Source organism: Salmo trutta, chromosome 3 (assembly GCF_901001165.1).
Source record: "Salmo trutta chromosome 3, fSalTru1.1, whole genome shotgun sequence".
Classification (NCBI taxonomy): Eukaryota; Metazoa; Chordata; class Actinopteri; order Salmoniformes; family Salmonidae; genus Salmo; species Salmo trutta.
The window spans coordinates 35,108,007-35,130,559 of NC_042959.1; the positions used below are offsets into that span (position 1 = coordinate 35,108,007).

At 42.8% G+C, this 22,553-nt stretch overlaps 1 protein-coding gene across 2 annotated transcripts in view; it reads left to right on the forward strand.

Annotated features, from left to right (window-relative positions):
* The first annotated feature begins 719 nt into the window (after positions 1-719).
* Positions 720-22,553, forward strand: part of pdgfrb (platelet-derived growth factor receptor, beta polypeptide) — a 59,295-nt gene continuing 37,461 nt past the window's right edge. For both annotated transcript variants that reach the window (XM_029732867.1, XM_029732869.1), the window contains exon 1: positions 720-1,159. The gene's annotated coding sequence lies outside the window, so the exon portion shown is untranslated. The remainder of the gene's footprint in view (positions 1,160-22,553) is intronic.

Sequence of the window (22,553 nt, forward strand, 5' to 3'; positions counted from 1 at the left end):
CTCTGAACTCCATGTGCTGTTGTAACTGCCCTCCTATTTAACTACTGGGCACTCTACATCCCTCTAACTGCTGCTGCTGGGCCTTCACATTGACTCACACAATTAAAGGAGAGTATCGTCCAATATTCCCCCGCATCGCTAACTCTCTGTCCCCCCGTTCCCTCTCAGGAGGCCCTCTCTAATAGAAAGGCCTGAGTCAGTTGCTGGCTGGCATTATGAATTTTCAGGCCATCCACTCATATCCTGGGAAAGGAGAAACTAGGAATCTGGCCAAGATTGAAAACAGACTTGGACACAGACATTGAAAACAGAGATTCTTTCAAACTGAAAGCAGAGCTCCTTTGCACAGTACAAACCTGCTGTTTTCTCTCACTCTTTCACACTTTGTGTAGATGAGGTGATTAATACTGAAAGTGAAGCTGAGTTATGTTACTAAGGGAAAGAGACTTTTCGTTTATTTTCTATAGCCTCGCACAGGCTTGCCAAAACATGTTTTCTCCTGGAATTGTCCCTTTCTCTCACTTTGTTGTGCTTGTTTTGAGTCTTAGATGCAGTCCAGTCCTGTTGCTAGTAGTGACTGTCGGAACTGCTTCAGTTCAGTTACACCTCAAACAAATCACATCGGTGGTGAACCATAGAACAACAAACACAACCTGATCCATTTGTCCCTCCTCTCTCCTCCTCTCTCCTCTCTCCTCCTCTCTCCTCCTCTCTCGAGCACTGGCAGTCTCTTCTGGGTGAGTTTCTGTTTGCTATTCGGCAGAGCAGTGGGCTGGCTTTATCTGTGTGTGAGAAGAGCGCAGAGGAGAGCAGACCAGAAGAGAGGAGACCCCCTGTGCTGTGATTTGACTACATAAACAGAGCTCAGAGCCGTACCTCCTCCGGTGGACTCCCAGGACACTGGAGATTAACCCTACAGTCCTGCACTTCAGAGGAATCTAGTCCAATCCTTAAAAACACAATTGGCTGGAGACTGTTACTAGAGACCATTACTGTTACTCTAAAGGCAACCAACCGCTGGATAGAGCACTTCTTTGACAGAAAGAGAGAGAGGGAGAGAGAGAGAGAGAGAGAGAGAGATAGAGAACTAGACACTCACAGAGACTGAGACTTGATCATGTTTTAGGAGCCAAGACAGCTGAGAACTGATACACTGAAGGTAAGAGGGTTTAGTTTAAGCTTGGCTCTTTCTTTTTCACATTTACAGTATTTCTGACTAATACATTTTTGGCAGCTTTAATAGAGCCTATGATTTACTACTGGACATGAAGGATGTATAAATTAAATTAGTTGGGACTGAAATCCCACTAAGAATAAGGAAATTACATGGCTGTCTATCACATGTAACTGTCCACAACTGGATAATGCCATTTTCTTAAAACATATTTTCTGTTGTAATGATTAATTGGGAATGTATTAATTTAGTTAACTTTGTGTATTTAATGTCATGGAATGGCTTGCCAGTCTTACACTATCGTGTGTTTTGTGTGTGTTGGTGGTTGGTTCTGTTTAAGACTGGGGAGGATGATTTTATTTTATGAGCATGGCCTTATTTCTACTACTTCCTATTGGATGACAGGTCGAGAGACAAATTGGATTAATCAAGGTGATAGAAAGTGACACATTCAATACCGTCTTGCACACTCTTGTCTGCATCTAGCTGATCTATGGCGTAATCATTAGTCCAAACAGTTGCAAACAAGAGTTTCTAGACAAATTCAGGTAGATTTATCACCATTTTGTCTGCTTCCATTTAAGAAAAGTTTTTCAACAGAATCTGTCAAATAAATACACCCCTGAGCACACACAGTTCACTTTCATAGCAGCCACATACAAAAAGCATCATCACTTGCTCATTGTGTAAGTCCTTTTATCTACACACTTTCCTCCTCTCACATTTTCCCTTTGCTTGTGGACTTCAATGCACAACACAACAGCTGCCTGACCAGGCAAAAAAAAAAAAAACTTTCCAACCCAAACTTTCATACCATAACCGCTAACCAGTAGACACAGCCTAAATCGTTGTCACCATATTAGCTAACGTCATAGTCAACATAGCTTCTAGAACTAACGCGTTAGTAAACCCACTACAATCACACAGTACAGTGTACATACAGCAAGCAGTTTAGGAGTTACACAGGTGGCAATAAATTAATAAAACCAAAAGCTTACCGTGACTTGGAAGAGTTCCAGTGCTGGATAGCCTTAGCCAGCTAGCTAACATAAATGTTTGAGCCGGGTGTTTGGTAAGCTAAATTAGCTAGCTGCATTAGCTAGCTAAGTAAGTGAAAGTGGTACATTTAAATATAGCTATTTCTCTTTATCGCGGCTGCTTCTCCTTAATTTTTGAAGAAATTAATTTGTTCAAAACTGTTCAACTATTGTCAAATCAAATGTATTTATATAGCCCTTCTTACATCAGCTGATATCTCAAAGTGCTGTACAGAAACCCAGCCTAAAACCCCAAACAGCAAGTAATGCAGGTGTGGAAGCACGGTGGCTAGGAAAAACTCCCTAGAAAGGCCAAAACCTAGAGAAGAACCAGGCTATGAGGGGTGGCCATGGTCCTAGGGCTCAGGTCCTCCGAGAGAGAGAATTAGAGAGACCATACTTAAATTCACACAGGACACCGGATAAGATAGGAGAAATACTCCAGATATAACAGACTGACCCTAGCCCCCGACACATAAACTACTGCAGCATAAATACTGGCGGCTGAGACAGGAGGGGTCAGGAGACACTGTGGCCCCATCCGACGATACCCCCGGACAGGACCAAACAGGCAGGATATAACCCCACCCACTTTGCCAAAGCACAGCCCCCACACCACTAGAGGGATATCTTCTGGAGGATATCCTCCAACCTATCTTTGTCTCTTGAGTCAACTACTCACCACATTTTATGCACTGCAGTGCTAGCTAGCTGTAGTTTATGCTTTCATTACTAGATTAATTCTTTGATTGTGTGAACAACATGTCAGTTCATGCTGCAAGAGCTCTGATAGGTTGGAGGATATCCTCCGGAAGTCGTCATATTACTGTGTAAGTCTATGGAAGGGGGTGAGAACCAAGAGCCTCCTAGATTTTGCATTGAAGTCAATTTACCCAGAGGAAGACGGAAAATAACAGTCCTCTGGCTACACCATGGTGCTACCCCAGAGAGTGCTGTTGAGGCTACACTGTAGACCTTCATGTGTGTTGACAAGTGAATAAACTGATTATACAAAATATGAAGAACACCTCCTCTTTCCATGACATAGACTGACCAGGTGAAAGCTATGACCCCTCATTGGTGTCACTTGTTAAATTCACTTCAATCAGTGTGGATGAAGGGGGGGAGATAGGTTAACGAAGGATTTTTAAACCTTCAGACGATTGAGACATGAATTGTGTATGTGTGCCACTCAGAGTGTGAATGGGCAAGACAAAAAATGTAAGTGCCTTTGAACGGGATATGTTAGTAGGTGCCAGGCGCACCAGTTTGTGTCGAACTGCAACACTGCTGGATTTTTCATGCTCAAAATGTTCTGTGTGTATTGAGAATGTTCCACCACCCAAAGGACATCCAGCCAACTTAACACAACTGTGGGAAGCATTGGAGTCCACTTGGGCCAGCATTCCTGTGAAACACTTTCGACACTTTGTAGAGTCCATGCACCGACAGGGATGTTCTGAGGGCAAAAGAGGCGGTGCAACTCTTGCACGCACGCCCGCACACACACACACACACACACACACACACACACACACACACCCTGACACTTTGTGCTTCGGTGCTAAAGGGGCTATTTGTACAGCTTTCTCAACTCACCTTTGGTGAACCACTGGTCCTCACCAGTGAACCATTGATGCCCTGCAGCCCTGGTGAATGACCTTTACAGAATCAATCTTCTACGCATAGATGCACAGAGGAGCCACTGACAGCCATGGAGCCATTATCATAGCATAGCATCATTCACGTCATAGGAGTCTTCAGTTGAGGATACAACTCTGATTTGTTTTAACCACATACACAAACAGATGTAGGATCTTAATTTGACTATTGTCACAGCAAAATAATCCTGCAGCAACCGGATTTAAATGTTAAGACCATAATGTTGCTTGATGGGTGGTTAGGCTATTAGCTGGCCAAAAGTAGGCTAAATGAAAAGTGCAATACTGTTAATATAATTGTGTGTTAGAGTGGGTTTTCAGTGAATGTATGTTAATCACAAAGCTCATCTACATTTCCTGTGGTGCAGGAAAATTCCCAGGAACAAAAGTGATCAAATTAAGATCCTACTGTACATCTAAGTGTAATACATTTGGGCCCGGTTTCCCGGACTCCAGATTTCACGGACTCCTAGTCCTAGGCTGAAACAGGATGTGAATGGAGATTCTCCATTGAAAAGGTTTCTTAGTTCTAGACAAGGCTTAATCTCTGCCCAGGACACTGGCCCATAGAATTTTTGCTTTGTCATTGGTGAGCATGTGTCACTTGTAACCAGTGAGTTGTATCTGTGTCAGCTGAGCAGAAAAGAGGGAGAGGCAGACATTCATACAAACATATTCTACTCTCTGACATCCCACAGACAGACTTAATCACTGTGGATGTTTCAGTTATTGCGCTGGCATACATATTACATACCGTATGGTTATAGCAGTCATTTAATCTCATAACAAAGACATGTGTGGCATGTTGATCTTTCATCCAACAGATGTTGTACACCTGAGACTGCTGTTCTATGACTATGGTCAGATGCTAGAAGCCTTCGGTATACCAATGCTCTGGCATGGGGCGGTTTAGGTTGTAGAGCCACAAACAGACAACACTCTAGCACTCTAATGCAGATGGATCTGTTTGATACAACCGATGTTAGCATGACATGTGGTTTACTGTTGAATCCTCACATCTGTCTCTTCTCTGAAGTAGAGTTTTTTTTAATCATGTTTAACCATCTTGTCACGAGCTGTCTGGATGTATATAAGACATGTACAGCCTGTTTAATGATCTTTTAAAAATGATGTTCATACCATTGTTTTGTAACGAGTGTTTTATGTATCGATTGATAATTGCCATTCTAAGACGTTCGGACGTTTAATTTAAGGCAAGTTTGGAACATTGTGGGGATTTTCTTAGTGTGTCAGGGGGCCGGTATGTTGGATAGAAAGAGTTCTCCCTGTGCTGTTGTAGTGCACAGTCTTCTCTTCTCCCCTCCCCTCCTCTCCCCTCCCTTCTTTGTCTGGCAGTAGAACTAATCCTTTAGCTGTCATCAGCTGTATCCTGGCTCTCAGAGCTCCCTGCATGCCAGCCAAAGTGAGAAATGTGACTCACATTATGACCATGCAGAAGACATGCAGTGTATCTGATTAAACAGGCGGCTCACAGGCACTAACCCATATGGTCTGAAGTACCAGTGTGGTAACTTATAGCTACAAGCTTTGCAGCACATTGAATAAGGCCTATGATTGATCTTTTCAATCCAAAGTCATAAGTGTTTTGAATCAAGCACAGGCACTAATGCTGTTTAGATTTGGTACTAATAAATCAGAATTCTCTCAAATAATTGTATTTAAGTGGCCTTCATGGATAGATAGTTTAGTATACCTGCTTTAAAGATCATACAATGATTACAGAATTGGCTAAGCGTTGTCCGGGTTAGGGGAGGGTTTGGCCGGGGTAGGCAGTCATTGTAAAATAAGACTGTGTTCTTAATTGAATTGCCTAGTTAAATAAAGTTTAAATTAAAAATTAAAAAATAATAATAACAACAAGGTTTTAGACCCTGGCACCCTTAACTCTCCTTGAAGTGTTGCCATTCTAACTTGTACTACAGCTATAGTATATATAGAGATCAACACTGAAAAGCCACATCTTCGTGCTATTGTCAGAACACAACATTATATGAATCATTTACCAGTGGTCAATAATCCATTGATTCATTATGTATCATCCTTATAATTCTGGATCAAGAAATAGCCACTGGAGTAAGGCCAGTGGTGGCTGAAACAGCCTGCTACTCAAAGCCTCCCTCTTTCTCATCCTCCTCCACCTCTCCCTCCTCCTCCACCTTGGTACAAATCATTCTACTGACAGAGTCATTAGAACATAGAACACTTAATGAGTTGTGAGGAGTGCTGGGCTAATACATCCTGTCCAGGTCTGGCTTGCACCACTCCTCTCCCTCCCTCCCACCTCCTACTCAACAACACTACAAGAAGCAGCTGCATCATATCTGAGAGTGGGTGTGACCGCTATTCAGCCAGCCACTCTCTTTGGAGGACAATAGAAATGGAAGGGTTCCGTAAAAGCTTCATAACAGAGTAATAAGGCTTCATAAGAAAGTGAAACGCATCCCATGAAGTCATGTGTATTGACAGCGAGAATTCGTCATAACAGTATCACGATGAAAGTGAATGGTGAATAGAGTCAGTTTGACTATTCAGGCTGTAGTGGGTCCATTGAAAACAATGCTGTTTCCTCTGGCGCTGTCCTCGGTCCAACTAAAACATGTCAGGGATTTGTTCTGGTGATACAAACTGGGCAGGAGGGCAAAGGAAAGCATGCTGTAGCTCTCAGAAGTGATAAGACCTTTCACACGAAGGAAAACAGAGAAAAAAATAGTCCTTGGCTAGAGTGAATTTATCTGGCTTGCTACTCTGTGTGAATTTGAAAGATAAACGCTAAGCTGATGATACTACAGTGAACAAAACTAGCTTATGTGTAATTACATTTTCCCTCCTTAAAATCATAAATTAAACTACCCATGAGTCTCAGGGATGGAAATAGAAAATCACCACTATATGAGTATCTCATTAAAACACTTATCAATAAACATGAAAATAATAAACTGAAATTCCTCAAAGCAGGGTCAGTTGACCCCATAGTCCTGACCCCACTGTAAAGCTGCTTTAATGGACAAACTTTACAAACTTTTTTTTAACCTCCTTTTCCTTCCTTTTTTCTCTCCCTCTCGGCTGTGTTGGAAGCCGCCATGGAAAACGAGAGGGATTTAAAGCCAGTCAGAGCTGTAATTGTATTCAGCTGTTTCTTTTTCTTTCCTTTTTTTGAGGAGTGTAGGCGTCCTCTATTTCTCACGGGGAAGGGGAGGGTCTGTGGTGGGGTCTGCTATTCCCTCAAGTGTTTGAGCTGAGAGGTGGGAATGAGGGTTGGGGGACATGGGTGTTTTACTTGCCAGATGGGGAGGGTTTAGTGGAGTGGGGGGTGTAGGGGACTGGGCCTAGTTGTCAGTGTCTAACCCTCTACATCCGGTATCTTCCCTAGGAGTGGGTTTTCGGTTGTCATTTTACTGGAACTCTGCCCTTCGTCTTTTTATAACATATTATCATTGCCTGGTGATAATACTGGATGTGCTTTTTACTCTACGTCATAGACACTGGTCTAGATTTTTTTAGGCCTTGATAGTAAAGGACAAACATTTGATTACAGGACAATAGTTTTTATTTTGATAAACGCTTAATGAGACATTGAATAAGAGCTACTTTGTTAAGTGTTTTTCCTCCTCTTTAATGCTTTTTAAGCCCTTTTCCTCGTTTAGTTTTCCAAATGACTTGCAAACGAGATCATTAAACTGATATCAAACGTCAGCCACATCCAACAACTACCACACTTTTTACCACTGGGTTTTACCAGGTCCAGACCCTCAGTTCCCCTCCTCCCCTTAGCCTTCTCAGTATCATTTACAGCTTCATTTAAATAGGAGCTAGCCAGAACCCACAGCTTCCCAAATAAGAAGTCTGACACAGCTCTGTTGAGGTAGGGCCCTTCAGACACCAGTCACTGTTTACCCATGATAATCCAACACCACTGCGGTGCATTTCAAGAAGCGGAGAAAATACAGCAATGGACATTTGCTGTTATATCAGTTTCACTGTAGTTTCCTCTGTCTCGTTCAATTAACATCTTGTTCTGTGACGATAGTATAGCGATTTGGGGGAGACTGCTGGAGTGGTGTGTGAATCAGCATCCCTGGCATACACTTCCCCGTTAACACCTGTGCCATTAAGGTCCAGACCTCTTGGCAGAAGCTGCAGTATACTTACTGTACAAACAAGGAAGTTAGTCTATAGAGAATGGCCTCTGTGTGATCCTTACTGAAGGGTCAGTAGTTTAATTGTAGGAAAGCTAAGATCTATTAGCCAAGGTAGCGTGGTGTTCTACAAGGATGTAGACTTGGTTGGTTCTATAAACACAGTTCCAGTTCATTTTCCGAAGAGACTGTGACAGTGTCAGACAAGTTTCAGTAGTGGGAAAACATTTCTGGTATTTCCGCGATGGTGAAGTATTTTTATTTAATCTTTGTTGTCTGGCACATAAAGCTGTTCATGTAGCAACCGTAATAATAAATGAAGAAATAGGTCAATTCAAGAATGTTAAACAACTGTCATGAAGATGCATCTACAGTAGAATACATCTGTGTTCCAGTGACTTGTTGTTTACACTTTGGTTGTGGATGGAAAATGCCCAAAGGCTTGAAATGTTACTTTTCTCACAGACTGGAAGATTATTGGTTATGGTAAAAATCATGTACTGTACTCTACTGTATAGACCACACACACCCAGTACTAAAGTAGAGAAGACGTATGGTTATGCACAGTACAGTATGCACAATATGCTGAAGATAATATATATCTGGACTGAAATCTCACAACTTTCCTTAAACAATATGTTACAATATTCTAGAAGTTTTAAATAGCTAATGCTATCTCGTGAATTTGCAAAGAAGAACTTGGCTAACTTAGCTAACGTTAACGTTGTTAGCTATTTTGGCTATAATGTCTTTACACGTTAGCTAGCTAACGTAGCTAACTAACTTACCGGTCGCGCAGTCCCTCTACCACCATCTCTATGATGGACTACACCTTCTCCTCCAGCTGGTCCACATGAATGGTCTAATGAATGGCACCATTCGCGCATAATTAAAGCGTGAAACAATGCTTTTAATCACGGCATGGCTGTTCATCGATTACAGCTCAGCATTTAACACCATAGTTCCCTCCAAACTCATCATTAAGCTCGAGACCCTGGGTCTCGACCCCGCCCTGTGCAACTGGGTCCTGGACTGTCTGACGGGTCGCCCCCAGGTGATGAGGGTAGGAAACGACATCTCCACCCCGCTGATCCTCAACACTGGGGCCCCACAAGGTTGCGTTCTCAGCCCTCTCCTGTACTCACTGTTCACCCATGACTGCGTGGCCATGCACGCCTTCAACTCAATCATCAAGTTTGCAGACGACACTACAGTGGTAGGCTTGATTACCAACAACGACGAGACGGCCTACAGGGAGTAGGTGAGGGCCCTCGGAGTGTGGTGTCAGGAAAATAACCTCACACTCAACGTCAACAAAACAAAGGAGATGATCGTGGACTTCAGGAAACAGCAAAGGGAGCCGGGACAGTAGTGAAGAAGGTGGAAAGTTTTTAAGTTCCTCTGCGTACACATCACGGACAAACTGAAATGGTCAACCCACACAGACAGCTTGGTGAAGAAGGCGCAACAGCACCTCTTCATCCACAGGAGGCTGAAGAAATTTGGCTTGTCACCAAAAACACTCACAAACTTTTACATATGTACAATCGAGAGCATCCTGTCGGGCTGTATCACCGCCTGGTACGGCAACTGCTCTGCCCAAAACCGTAAGGCTCTCCAGAGGGTAGTGAGGTCTGCACAATGCATCACCGGGGGCAAACTACCTGCCCTCCAGGACACCTACACCACCCGATGTAAGAGGAAGGCCAAAAAGATAATCAAGGACAACAACCACCCGAGTCACTGCCTGTTCACCCCGCTATCATCCAGAAGGCGAGGTCAGTACAGGTGCATCAAAGCTGGGACCGAGAGACTGAAAAACAGCTTATATCTCAAGGCCATCAGACTGTTAAACAGCCATCACGAACATTGAGTTGCTGCTGCCAACATACTGACTCAAATCTCTAGCCACTTTAATAATTAAAAATTGAATTAATAAATGTATCACTAGTCATTTTAAACAATGCCACTTTATATACTGCTCCAAAAAATAAAGGGAACACTTAAACAACACATCCTAGATCTGAATGAAAGAAATAATCTTATTAAATACTTTTTTCTTTACATAGTTGAATGTGCTGACAACAAAATCACACAAAAATAATCAATGGAAATCCAATTTATCAACCCATGGAGGTCTGGATTTGGAGTCACTCAAAATTAAAGTGGAAAACCACACTACAGGCTGATCCAACTTTGATGTAATGTCCTTAAAACAAGTCAAAATGAGGCTCAGTAGTGTGTGTGGCCTCCACGTGCCTGTATGACCTCCCTACAACGCCTGGGCATGCTCCTGATGAGGTGGTGGATGGTCTCCTGAGGGTTCTCCTCCCAGACCTGGACTAAAGCATTCGCCAACTCCTGGACAGTCTGTGGTGCAATGTCGCGTTGGTGGATGGAGCGAGACATGATGTCCCAGATGTGATCAATTGGATTTAGGTCTGGGGAACGGGCGGGCCAGTCCATAGCATCAATGCCTTCCTCTTGCAGGAACTGCTGACACACTCCAGCCACATGAGGTCTAGCATTGTCTTGCATTAGGAGGAACCCAGGGCCAACCGCACCAGCATATGGTCTCACAAGGGGTTTGAGGATCTCATCTCGGTACCTAATGGCAGTCAGGCTACCTCTGGCGAGCACATGGAGGGCTGTGCGGCCCCCCAAAGAAATGCCACCCCACACCATGACTGACCCACCGCCAAACCGGTCATGCTGGAGGATGTTGCAGGCAGCAGAACGTTCTCCACGGCGTCTCCAGACTCTGTCACGTCTGTCACGTGCTCAGTGTGAACCTGCTTTCATCTGTGAAGAGCACAGGGCGCCAGTGGCGAATTTGCCAATCTTGGTGTTCTCTGGCAAATGCCAAACGTCCTGCACGGTGTTGGGCTGTAAGCACAACCCCCACCTGTGGACGTCGGGCCCTCATACCACCCTCATGGAGTCCGTTTCTGACCGTTTGAGCAGACACATGCACATTTGTGGCCTGCTGGAGGTCATTTTGCAGGGCTCTGGCAGTGCTTCTCCTGCTCCTCCTTGCACAAAGGCGGTGGTAGCGATCCTGCTGCTGGGTTGTTACCCTCCTACGGCCTCCTCCATGTCTCCTGATGTACTGGCCTGTCTCCTGGTAGCGCCTCCATGCTCTGGACACTACGCTGACAGACACAGCAAACCTTCTTGCCACAGCTCACATTGATGTGCCATCCTGGATGAGCTGCACTACCTGAGCCACTTGTGTGGGTTGTAGACTCCGTCTCATGCTACCACTAGAGTGAAAGCAATGCCAGCATTCAAAAGTGACCAAAACATCAGCCAGGAAGCATAGGAACTGAGAAGTGGTCTGTGGTCCCCACCTGCAGAACCACTCCTTTATTGGGGGTGTCTTGCTAATTGCCTATAATTTCCACCTGTTGTCTCTTCCATTTGCACAACAGCATGTGAAATGTATTGTCAATCAGTGTTGCTTCCTAAGTGGACAGTTTGATTTCACAGAAGTGTGATTGACTTGGAGTTACATTGTGTTGTTTAAGTGTTCCCTTTATTTTTTTGAGCAGTGTATAATGTTTACATACCCTACATTACTTATCTCATATGTATATACTGTACTCTGCATCTTGCCTATGCCGTTCGGCCATCGCTCATCCATATATTTATTTGTACATATTCTTATTAATTTCTTTACACTTGTGTGTGTATAAGGTACCGTAATTTCCGGAATATTAAGCGTACCTGAATATAAGCCGCACCCACTTAATTTAAAAATATATATTATTTTGAACATAAATAAGCCGCACATGTCTATAAGCCGCAGGTGCCTACCGGTACATTGAAAGAAATTTACTTTACACAGGCTTTAACGAAACACGGCTTGTAACAAAAATAAATAGGCTTTAACGAAACACGGCTTGTAACAAAAATAAATAGGCTTTAACGAAACACGGCTTGTAACAAAAAATAAAAAATTAGCAGTAAGCTTTAGTTGTCTTTTCAATTCCTCACGCTGCTGTTTCCAACATCTTATCATCGACTCATTAAGACCAAGCTCCCGTGCAGCAGCTCTATTTCCTTTTCCAACAGCCAGATCAATCGCCTTCAACTTGAAAGCTGCATCATATGCATTTCTCCGTGTCTTTGCCATGATGAGGGTGACAAAATGACTACCGTAATCAGAATGATGGGAAGTTTGAGAGCGCTCGATTTAATCTAAACAGTAAACAAAAAAGTTGTTTGACCGTAACTCGTTCGGCAATTTCATTGGTCTAATGAAAGCTTCATGCCGCCAAAAAACTGAGCACGTCACAGAATGTGTTTTTTTGGAGAAAAAAAAATTGAAAGCGGGAAAAATCCATATATTAGCTGCGTCATTGTTTAAGCCGCGAGGTTCAAAGCCTGGGAAAAAAGTTGCGGCTTATAGTCCGGAATTTACGGTAGTTGTTGTGAAATTGTTAGATTACTTGTTAGATATTACTGCACGGTAGGAACTAGAAGCACAAGCATTTCGCTACACTCACATTAACATCTGCTAACCATGTGTATGTGACCAATAAGATTTGATTTGAGCTCCCTTCTTAGCAGCCAATTTGATGTCGGACCACTTCTTTTTTACGGCGTCACTGTCCCTTGCCATACCCCCGACGGCAGAGACAGACTCGGCCACTCTCGCCCATCCTTTCTTTTTGGTCTCTGCAGTGACCCCGCAGTGACCTCCCCAACAGCAACCTTTTCCCGGTTGCTATTTCCTCCACCATCACTTCAATCTCTTTTCTTGGTTATCCATTTTTGATTTTTGATATAGCTAGTCTGATGGCTATAATGTGTGAAAAATAACGAAATAACCAAATCCAATCATCCCTGTCACATAGGCTTATTTATTGGTTTCAAGCACGTCACTAACGTCAATGCCACATTAAGAAGATACTTACGAAGATCCTAAGAAAGTTCGTAAATGCTAATCCTATCTTATGAACTTCCTATTTCTCTTCCTTAAGAAACTTCTTCATTACTTTTTTCATAAGTAATGTTTCGTGAATCCCGCCCCAGGAGTCTTGTCTCAGGGGGGTTTAGTCACTCTGTGAGGAATGATAGAAAAATAGGTTTATTTTAAAAAGGACAATGGATAATTCTTTTCCCACATTGTCAGAGACTGACTCTGTTGTCTAAAGAGAACTCCAGAAAAAGCTGGAGGATGACAATGATGTGTAAACGTGTCTATAGCTACCATATTAGTCCTGTGATTTAGATGTCCAATTCATGTATAGTATGACCACTACACTAGTGCTTTCAGAGCACGGTTCTGTAATGGAAAAGTTGACCACAAAGTTGGAGAGGTTTGTTTTGTTCAGGACCATGTCCTGCACACGTATTAAGAATAGGCAATACCCTCTGTGTTGAGTACGCTTTGTGTCTGTTCTCATATTCTCTTTGTTGTACGTCTCACTTTGTTGTGGTGTTGTGTCATAAACTGTGTTCTGCCCATCAGTGTGTCCCTTCTCTGTTTTGTTTGTATCATCTGAGGTTGTGTTCTATCCGTTGTTGTGGTATCTCTCATTCTTCTATTCCAGTGAGTTTGATCTTGCTCATTCTGTCCCTTATTTTGTCCTGATTTATGCTTTGTCTTGTGTTTTCCTGTGTACAGTTGTCTGGTCTATTTTAATTGTCTGTTTGATCCTGTGTTTTGTCTGTGTTGCGCTCTTCTGTCTCTGATTGTAATGTGCCATTTTTTGTGTCATTGTTTTGTGTGTGTCTGGATGTGTTGTGTTGCACTGTACTCTGTATCTGGTTACGTTGTGTTGTGCTTTACAATGTGTCTGGCCAGTGGTCTTGGTGGTCTGCAGCATCACTGTTGAATCACTCCTTCACACCCACACATGGCTGCATGTTTCCCCATACAGGAAGTGAAGACTTTCCAGCTGCGCTCAAATAAGCTTTTTGGACCAAGTGTCTGTCTTTTGTTAATAAATGTATTTTTTATTCTTTCAAACACTGTCTCCCCTCTTCCCCTTGGGACACACTCAGTAAGGCAAATACTTGGTTGCAAACGTGATTGAGAAAGTGGTTCCCACCTCATCATGTGCCAGATGTCTAACTCAAACACGGACCAGTATGGATAATACCCAGAGATTGAGCATGAAGGCTGCTGAGGAAAGTCAGTTTACACACTAGCTGTATCCTGCGCCTGTGCGTGGGCCGGGCCGCCTGCACGTCAGGGGGGTGAGGGGGGGTGACACTGAGTGTGGTGGGGTTGGTAGTGAATGCTGGGAAGGCATCCCTGGGAAAACTCACGCTCTGAGAACACACTTTTAACTGCATGGTGATTACCATGACATCTCTAATGTAAACACCTATCTTTACGTCGACCATGGCCAATGGGGGAAAGGGACAGTATACATACTGTCCTAGACCACTCTTTCTATGGACCACTCAAATCTGATTATGCCCCTTCAATTGACCCTTCACCAAGCCCAACCCACCTTGGTTACTGTTGCAACCTCAACATTTTTCCGGAAAGCCCAAATCCCCATTCAACCACTGGCAAAATCCCCTCACTGTTTCTTAAACACAATGAAATTAAACACATACTACCCCTTGCTAATCAGGAAACTCTTGTGGTGGACTGTCATTACAATTGCTTCACGAAAACCTGGTCAAATTATGTTTGTAGTGTAGCTAGCCAGTGAATGGCTCTGAATTCACTGTCATCATGCAGTCAAAGTTTTATAACCACTTTTGTAGCTAAATAGTGCTCTCAAATCGGCAGATTGGAGTAGTATTCATACCATTGCTAGCTAACATACATTTTGAGAACACGTTATATTAAGTGCCTAGCTAGCATTTGGTGGTGAATGAGACTGAGCTAGAAAACAACGTAACAAAAGTATAATTTTGGATTTGAAAAATATTCCATAATTTCAGAAAAATATTCAATTTCAGGAATTAGAGTAACAAGTACGGCCTTTAATTTTTTTTAAAGAAAACTCTGTTTTTGCCACAGCCTTAATAACTGCCGTTAATGTGATTCAAAGGACATTTCACCACTGCTCTTTAACTGTATATGTCCATTAATATGTTATTAATATATGTGTCAAATTAATAATTTCCTCACTACATGCAAATGCAAGCATTTCTGCATCTTACCGGTAGAAACGGGCCATCTACATGTACTGGTTGTAAGCAAGCCACAATATATAGAATTCACGATTTCAGGACGAATTGCCGCCCCTGCCAAGGTGGATCCGTTTGAGAATGGGAGTCAACAGGTATCTAACTAGCTAGCAAACTACATTTGTTTATCTTAACCAAAGTCGAGCTAGCTAGCTTTCATAATATGCTGGCTAGATGTTCCAAAGCAAATCATTGTAATTAGCCAGCTGCCAGCTGCTATCTGGTAATGTGATTTGTAACTTTGCAAGCTATGTCAGATTACATTAGCTACAGCATACCGGACCGTATCTAACTGTTAGCTAGCTAACTACCGCATAGGCTAACGTGACTGGCCTGTATGTTCGAGTCTGATCCCATCAACATCTGCAGCAACATCAACATCAAACTCAGCACCAGGAACTAGTGTTTGCTAAATCTTAGCAAAGTCACCTTTGCTAAATCTTTCCATGACTCCATGATGATCAAATAAATATACTGGAGCTAGGCATAAACATGGTCTGTCTTGTTATAGTTGTTGTCGTTTATAAGTAGGGTACCACTTCTACTGTAGTTATCTGTATTGTGGAGGCTTAGCTGATAGTTAATGCAAAGCTTAATTTCTAAATTGGAAAAAAGCTAAGTTATTAGTAAGGAGGGGATGGTGTGGGTGACTGACTGGTGTCTGTTGGGGATGGATATTTTGTGGGATGGTTAGTCAGCGTGATCTATTGACACGAGGGTGATGGGGGGATATAGTACCTTGTTTAATTGTGTATTGATGGGGACACAGTAGTAAAATGTTGGCTAATCACTGACTTGTGTATGTCCTACTGACTAATCCTGCTGATGATGATGATGATGATGACCTTGACACCAGCTTTAGTAGTACAGATCCTGTAGACCCATTGGATTTTTACTTCACCTTTATTTAACCAGGTAGGCCAGTTGAGAACAAGTTCTCATTTACAACTGCGACCTGGCCAAGATAAAGCAAAGCAGTGCAACAAAAAACACAGAGTTACACAGGATAAACAAAAGTACAATCAATAACACAGTAGAAATATCTATATACAGTAGAAGTTGTAAGTTTACATACACCTTAGCCAAATACATTTAAATTCAGTTTTTCACAATTCCTGACATTTAATCCGAGTTAAAATTCCCTGTCTTAGGTCAGTTATTATCACCACTTTATTTTAAGGATGTGAAATGTCAGAATAATAGTGGAGAGAGTGATTTATTACAGATTTTTTTCTTTCATCACATTTCCAGTGGGTCAGAAGTTTACATGCACTCAATTAGTATTTGGTAGCATTGCCTTTAAATTGTTTAACTCGGATCAAATGTTTCTGGCAGCCTTCCACAAGCTTTCCACAATAAGTTGGGTGAATTTTGGCCCATTCCACCTGACAGAGATGGTGTAACTGAGTCAGGTTTGTAGGCCTCCTTGCTCGCACACTTTTTCAGTTCTACCCACAAATTTTCTATGGGATTGAGGTCAGGGCTTTGTGATGGCCACTCCTATTGTCACAGGTGTCGTAGTGAACAGACCAAGGCGCAGCGTGTTGAGTGCTCATCTTTTATTTTGAATGAAAGCACTTCACAAAGAAAAACAAACGACAGCCAAACAGTTCTGTCAGTTATACTCACACACTAAACAGAAAGCAACCACCCACAAATCCCAAAGGAAAACAGGCTGCCTAAGTATGGCTTCCAATCAGAGACAAAGAAAGACACCTGCCTCTGATTGGAAACCATACTCGGCCAAACATGGAAAACGAAACATAGAAATAGAAAACTAGAACAAATTCCCCATGAAACACAATACCCCAAAACACACAAAACAACCCCCCTGCCACGCGCTGACCATACTACTATGGAAAATGACCCTTTTACTGGTCAAGACATGACACAAATACCTTGACTTTGTTGTCCTTAAGCCATTTTGCCACAACTTTGGAAGTATGCTTGGGGTCATTGTCCATTTGGAAGTGCACCAGTCCCTCCTGTAGCAAAGCACTCCCACAACATGATGCTGCCACCCTTATGCTTCACGGTTGGGATGGTGTTCTTCGGCATGCAAGCCTCCCCCTTTTTCCTCCAAACATAACGATGGTCATTATGAGCAAACAGTTCTTTTTGTTTCATCAGACCAGAGGATATTTCTCCAAAAAGTATGATCTTTGTCCCCGTGTGCAGTTGAATCCATAGTCTGGCTTTTTTTGACGGTTTTGGAGCAGTGGCTTCTTCCTTGCTGAGCGGCCTTTCAGTTTATGTCAATATAGGACTCGTTTTACTGTGGATATAGATACTTTTGTACCTGTTTCCTCCAGCATCTTCACAAGGTCCTTTGCTGTTGTTCTGGGATTGATTTGCACTTTTCGCACCAAAGTACGTGCATTTCTAGGAGACAGAACACGTCTCCTTCCTGAGCGGTATGACGGCTGGGTGGTCCCATGGTGTTTATACTTGTGTACTATTGTTTGTACAGATGAACGTGGTACCTTCAGGTGTTTGGAATTTGCTCACAAGGATGAACCAGACTTGTGGAGGTCTACTATTTTTTTCTGCTGTCTTGGCTGATTTATTTTGATTTTCCCATGATGTCAAGCAAAGAGGCACTGAGTTTGAAGGTAGGCCTTGAAATACATCCACAGGTACACTTCCAATTGACTCAAATGATGACAATTAGCCTATCAGAAGCTTCTAAAGCCATGACATCATTTGCTGGAATTTTCCAAGCTGTTTAAAGGCACAGTCAACTTAGTGTATGTAAACTTCTGACCCACTGGAATTGTGATACAATGAATTATAAGTGAAATAATCTGTCTGTAAACAATTGTTAGAAAAAATTACTTGTGTCATGCACAAAGCAGATGTCCTAACCGACTTGCCAAAACTATAGTTTGTTAACAAGAAATTTGTGGAGTGGTTGAAAAACATGTTTAATTGACTCCAACCTAAGTGTATGTAAATTTCCGACTTCAACTGTACATTGTGTGCAAATGGGGTAAGGAGGTAAGGCAATAAATAGGCCATAGTAGTGAAGTAATTACAATTTAGCGAATTAACACTGAAGTGATAGATGTGCAGATGATGATGTGCAAGTAGAAATACTGGTGTGCAAAAAAAGTAAATAAAAACAATATGGGGATGAGGTAGGTAGTTGGGTGGGTTATTTACAGATGGGCTATGTACTGCTGCAGCGATCGGTAAGCTGCTCAGATAGCTTATGTGTCACGGTTGTCGTTGGTTAAGGAGGACCAAAACGCAGCAGGTATGTGCAGGCTCATCTTGATGTTTATTTAACTATCAAAATGAACGTACAAAAATAACAAAAAACACGAACGATCAACAAAAACAGTCTGGTAAGGCACAAGGCTACACACAGAACAATCTCCCACAAAATACAAGACAAACACACCCAACTAATATAGGACTTCCAATCAAAGGCAACACCAAACAGCTGCCTTCAATTGGAAGTCCAACCCCAATTAACTCAACATAGAAACACACACACTAGACTAACCATAGAATACATGAAAACCAAACAGTGCCCAAAAACCCCGGAATACTTAAATCAAATGCCCCTTCAACAAACACACCACCCCGAACCACATAAAACGAATACCCTCTGCCACGTCCTGACCAAACTACAATACCAATTAACCTTATGCTGGCCAGGACGTGACATTATGCTTAAAGTTAGTGAGGAAGATATACAGTAAGACTCCAACTTCAGCGATTTTTGCAATTCGTTCCAGTCATTGGCAGCAGAAAACTGGAAGGAAAGGCGGCTTTGGGGATGACCAGTGGGATATACCTGCTGGATCACGTGCTACGGGTGGGTGTTGTTATGGTGACCAGTGAGCTCAGATAAGGCAGAGCTTTACCTAGCAAAGACTTATAGATGACCTGGAGCCAGTGGGTCTGGCGACGAATATGAAGCGAGGGCCAGCCGACGAGAGCATACAGGTCGCAGTAGTGGGTGATTATATGGGGCTTTGGTGACAAAACGGATGGCACTGTGATAGACTGCATCCAGTTTGCTGAGTAGAGTGTTGAAGGCTATTTTGTAAATGACATCGCCAAAGTCGAGGATCGGTAGGATAGTCAGTTTTACGAGGGTATGTTTGGCAGCGTGAGTGAAGGAGGCTTTGTTGCAAAATAGGAAGCCAATTCTAGATTTCATTTTGGATTGGAGATGCTTAATGAGTCTGGAAGGAGAGTTTACAGTCTAGCCAGACACATAGAATATGTAGACAACTACAAACACCTAAGTCAGATCCGTCCAGAGTAGTAATGCTAGGCGGGTGCGGGCAGCGATCTGTTGAAGAGCATGCATTTAGTTTTACTAGCGTTTAAGAGCAGTTGGAGGCCATGGAAGGAGTGTTGTATGGCATTGGAGCTCGTTTGGAGGTTTGTTAACACAGTGTCCAAAGAAGGGCCAGATGTATACAGAATGGTGTCGTCTGCGTAGAGGTGGATCAAGGAATCCCCCGCAGCTAGAGTGACATCAATGATATATATGAGAGAGAGAAAAGAGTTGGCCCGAGAATTGAACCCTGTGGTACCCCCGTAGAGACTGCCAGAGGTCCGGACAACAGGCCCTCCGATTTGACACACTGAACTCTATCTGAGAAGTAGTTAGTGAAGCAGGCGAGGCAGTCATTAGAGAAACCAAGGCTGATGAGTCTGCCGATAAGAATACGGTGATTGACAGAGTCAAAAGCCTTGGCCAGGACGATGAATACGGCTGCACAGTATGAAAGGGTGAACAGGATGAAAGCTATCAGCTGGGAACAAGCTCAACATCATCTGACTCGGAAGAGGTAAAGACTGCACGAGGCTGGCAAGAGCCAAAGTGTATAGTCTGAGTCCAACGTCATGGAGCTTATGAAGTTCTGCCTGACCAGCTGCCATTACCCAACACAAGATGAGGTTCACCAGCTGAAGAATATTCATGACCCTGCCTGGAACATTCAGCCAACACAACATCCATATTCAGTTAGACTGATGTTGTAGTATAATATAGAAGGCCGAGAACGCTCACAACTGCATTGTGGTATAGATATTGCTAGAACTTGAACATATGTACATAAGGGATTTTTACAATCTTACTACTAAAACAAATGATGTAGGGAGTTGGTGTATCATCTCAACTTTAATTTGTTGGCAAGTAAACATGTTCCAATAAAACAGTAGATTAGTCTGTCAATGTATCAAATAAGTAGACATGGCTTGTATTCAGGAGAAAGTTTCTTTTCTCTGGAGACTGAGGAGAGTTCACATAGCAGTATGCATTAACAGTTATGGCAATGTATGACATATATACTTTATTTACTTAACCAGGCAAGTCAATTAAGAACAAATTCTTATTTACAATGACGGCCTACCGGGGAACAGTGGGTTAACTGCCTTGTTCAGGGGCAGAGCAACAGATTTTTACCTTGTCGGCTCGGGGATTTAATCCAGCAACCTTTCGGTTACTGGCCAAACGCTCGAACTACTAGGCTACCTGCCATCCCATATACAGTAGAAGAAAAATATACAACTAACGCCTATAAATACTACAGTTCTACAAAGGGACTTGCATACACCATACTTGCATATGGTGTGTTTGGGGTTGCTGTGCGGTATTAGGAGTCACTTTGACACAAGCGAAGATTGTTGGTATGGACCTTTCACATCTCCTCTTGAATTGCTGGAATGGCCCCAACAACACACGCAGGCAAGGGGATTCGGTGTCCTGTGCCTAGCTTCTCTAAAAAACTCAAAAAATAATCTGCAGGCCACCAAGCAGCATTGTCTGTAAGAGAATGACAAAAAAGCCATTAGATTTTCATGGGCAATTGTTGTGTACTGTCTGTATTTGTACTGTAGCAGCAGGATGCAGAATATTACACATCTCACAGACACACGTTAGCTAGCTAGCTATAACACCGGTGTAGTTACTCAAAGACTACTAGTAATATGAGTCATGAAGCCAAAGTCATTCCTATACTCTTCGTCATCATCATCAAATCATTTTTCCAGTTTAGCTGGAGAAATGTGACGCCATCTAACTTGATCTAACATTTCTCCAGTATTGCTCCTAGTCCTAATGAGATGCACTGAGGCTAGCTAGGTCAACGCTAGATAGCTAGTTAGCTATAGCATTAGGCTACAGTACATTTTGGGTATAGCAAACAGAGCTAGCTAGCTCAAATTGGCTAGCATTGGCTTGTAGCAAGCCCCGTTATGGCCAAATCGACCAGGAAATAATACTGTACTGAACAACACTGCCTCATGTGAAAAGAGATCTTAGCTATATTGCTAGCTAGCTACCAACAGCAAAACAACTTACTCATTTGTCATTTGCCCTCCTGGTCCAGCCGGTCTAGGCTGCTGCCACCAGCTGATCTTTGAGGTTCTGAAGAACATCTCAAGCACACTGATATCCATATGTGCATCGAAACTTTGTTGGTCTGTCACAAACACACATTCCATGGGGTCTGCATTGACTGTCCGCAAACGAATTCATTGCAGCACAGACATTCCTCTTCTGTTGACATGGCTGGACTGCACCCGCACAGGCACCACCAGTTTGACTGTAGCTCCCCATCGCTGCTTGCTGTTCTCACTGTCTCAACTCCTCTTCTCTTTATTCCGGCTCAAATGAATAGGGCAGTATGTCCCTATGTTAGTATGCAAAATAAAAGCTGTTCTTGGAAAGAGGAATCATCAGAAGCAGTCATTGTAATTATTTAGTTGGCCATCTCGGCTAGACAGTGCACAGTAACATAGCTCCTGTGAACCTGTAGAAACTAGTACCGCCCCTGCTTTGAAAAGCCTGCCTTCGAAGGTGGAAACAGAATGGGACAAGGAAGTAGGGCTCCCATCAGGCTGTAGTCTTCACAAATCCAGGGGAAATTAGTCACCCTAGATATCCTGCAATACCGTGGCAGATAGGAAAATCATTGAGGCAAGTCCAATGGCTCTATTGAACAAGGACAACCATATCTACTCTCTGCTAGCGTGGTCGTGCAGTCAGAGAAACTCTCCCCTTCCCACAATAAATGCTACAAAACATGACTTCATTCATTTTCAGAACAGACAGGAGACTCTCCCGTTGTGAAAATAGTAAAATACCGCTATGGTGCATAATTCTGTCTAATTATGTAGGGAGACTGGAAAAACACCACAAATAATGTCTAGCGGTGAAGTTTCCCTTCAAACGTGAGCTTGTCCAAGGTGTCAGAATTGACGGCAGTTGCTATCCATTGGAGCACTGTGATTGGTTGCCCAACATTTTGGGGTAGGGCTTAGCGAAGTGTCAATTGTAACATCACAAAGGAGAACAGAACAATGCTTACCATGGCAACAAATGATGATTGTGACATCACAA